Here is a 2782-nt window from a genome sequence, read left to right as displayed (position 1 = left end):
TTCTCGTACGTAGTCTTTCCTAGGACCATTCCAACAGGATGCTCAGAGGTGGGTGGAGAAAAAGCTCAAAAGGCATACTTCCTGCGCTTTCAGAGGATCTAAATCAGTCTTCATCCTTTTGCTTTTCAAAGCCCCTCGCAATAAATATGTAAATTCGTTTCGCAGAAATTCAGAGATTTTCAATCTCCTCGAAAGAAAATGAGTTCGATCAGCAACACCGGTCTCCGCAGCACCAGGATAAAGACCTTCTTTTTACCCATAACCTTTCTCTGCAGCATTGGAACCAAGATCGGGCTTGGCATAGTTACGAGGTTCCCGTTCTATTTAACTAACACTAACTGAAGCTAACCGGAAGCTTTCTTCTCATGCGACTCTTGGATCGAAAAGAGGCTGCTGGACTGGACCACGGCTGAAACTGCCAGGCACGGACTAAAAGCTTTTATCAGGGATTCCCGAGTCAAACGACTACCATACATAGCATAGAGCTGGAATCTGCACTAGTGTACAGAGAAGACTGGATGTGAACACGGGCGGACATTGGCTATGTATGGGGCACTCACTAATCACTATTAGCAGGAAACAACTAGCAGAAAGAAAGATGAACGCACTTTCACTCCTTGCTCTTCAGCACGTACTCACACGAGGGACTCTCAAATCTCTATTTCAGACCATAATCTTTCGATCCCTTTACCGAAGTGATTGATAGCAGGGCTTCAAAATCATAGGGCTTCTTCTATTTTTAGTGTGAACTCACTTCTATTCTATATCAAGATAGGGGCTTCAGTACTTGGCTGACCGCCCGGTGGAAGACCTGGTTCTACCACACAAGGGCAGCTTTCGTAGTCCAGGATTATTTTCCTCATATGTAATTTCACCTCAATGTGGAAATGTCTGATCTTATTCCAAAATAGAAGGTCTTCATGAAGGTCTGTCTTGTTTCAGGAATATAGGTACCGAAGTTCAATAGCGGTAGGTACCAAGGAGAAGACGAGTCAGGGCCGATTGACAAGACTAGCTAGGCTGACCTTCCAGCCATACTCCATCCAATATCGAACGGAAGTGCTAAAGGTTTCATGTGATGCTGACCTCAATGAACCAGACCTCGAGAATTCGTTCATCCCTTCGCTCCGAGGATTGGTCGAGTACTTGGCCACATGCATGAGTAGGCCTGTTGCCGGGATGTCCCATTAAAAAGGCAGGTCCCATATTTGAAATACTGGTGGCCCGTCCGGTGGGTCCCTGCTGTTAGGTGGAGGAATAATTATTTTCCGCATAATAAGGAGGCACTTCCTTGCGGCTGCCGTGGACCCAGCTGTCAGCCTCTTCACGTACAGTATTCTTCCGATGGAATTCAGTCGTTGACCACATTGACCACGCCGCGCCGAGAGCTCCACGGCGGTGGACGACGGCGAGGCCTAGGAAGGGGACTACGCGGAGCCGGGGAAGACGCGGCAGTGGATGCCCACGTGGAGAGGAGTACGAGGGTTCACTGGTTCGGCTGCGCTGCCGTCGCCGCAGAATAATAGGGGGTGTGGGTGAGTGGAGTGGAGGGATGGCCTGGCCAGCAGTGGGAGTAGTATGGAGGCAGTGAGGCCTCCGCGGGAGCACAGCCGGCCACGGGAGGCAGGAGCAGGCGGCACGACCGGTGCTGCTTTGGGCGGTTGGAGCAAGAAGACCAGAGGTTGAAGAAGCACTACGGCCGTTGGATGGACATCGTATGGTCACTAGAGCTAGAATCACTTATATTGAAGAAATTTACAAAGCCCTCTGTCCCCGTCAACTTAGTAGGCCCACAAGTTAGCTTCCCACCAAGGTGAGTCCCAGCTAGCAGGGGGAGTATTCATTTTTTTGTGTGTAATAAAGAGGCACTTCCGGTGGGTCCGAGCTGATAGTGGGGGGAACGTTTTTTTTACGAAATACGGTGGCTCGTCCGGTGGGTACCAGCAGTCAGGGGGGGAAACATTTTTTCGCGAAATAAGGTGGCCCGTCCGACGGGTCCCTGCTGTCAGGTGGAGGAATAATTATTTTGCACGTAATAAGGAGGCACTTCCTTGTGGCCGCCGTGGACCCAGCTGTCAGCCTCTCCACGTACAGTACTCTTTCGATGGAAGTCGGTCATTGACCATGTTGACCACGCCGCGCCGAGAGCACCAGGGCGGTGGACGACGGTGATGCCTAGGAAGGGGACGACGCGGAGGCCGGGGAAGACGCAGCAGTGGAAGCCCGCGCGGAGAGGAGTACGAGGGTTCACTGGTTCGGCTGCGGTGTGAGGCTGCCGTCGCCGCAGAATAACAGGGGGTGTGGGTGAGTGGAGGGATGGCCTGGCCAGCGGTGGGAGTAGTATGGGGGTGGTGAGGCCTCTGCGGCAGCACCACCGGCCACGGGAGGCAGGAGCAAGCGGCACAACCGGAGCTGCTTTGGGCGGCTGGACCAAGAAGACCAGAGGTTGAAGAAGCACTACGGCCGTTGGATGGACATCGTACGGTCACCGAAGCTAGAATCGTTTATATTGACTAAGTTGACAAAGCCCTTTGTACGCTCCAACTTAGTAGGCCCACAGGTCAGCCTCCGAAACGGTGCACCCCAGATGTCAGGGGAGGAATCATTTTTGGGCAGACGAAGCTAAGAATATCCGAGATTGAAGAAGAAGCACGACATCCGTTGGATAGACATCCAACGGCCACTGCTGCTAGAACCGTGTGTTGACTATAATAAGTTGACAAAGCCTTGCATACGCGTCAACTTATTTTTTTTAGGGGGCATGTCACTTAGTAGGCCCACA

Source organism: Triticum dicoccoides, chromosome 5B (genome assembly GCF_002162155.2).
Source record: "Triticum dicoccoides isolate Atlit2015 ecotype Zavitan chromosome 5B, WEW_v2.0, whole genome shotgun sequence".
NCBI classification, from domain to species: domain Eukaryota; kingdom Viridiplantae; phylum Streptophyta; class Magnoliopsida; order Poales; family Poaceae; genus Triticum; species Triticum dicoccoides.
Note: the sequence above shows the minus strand (reverse complement) of the source record.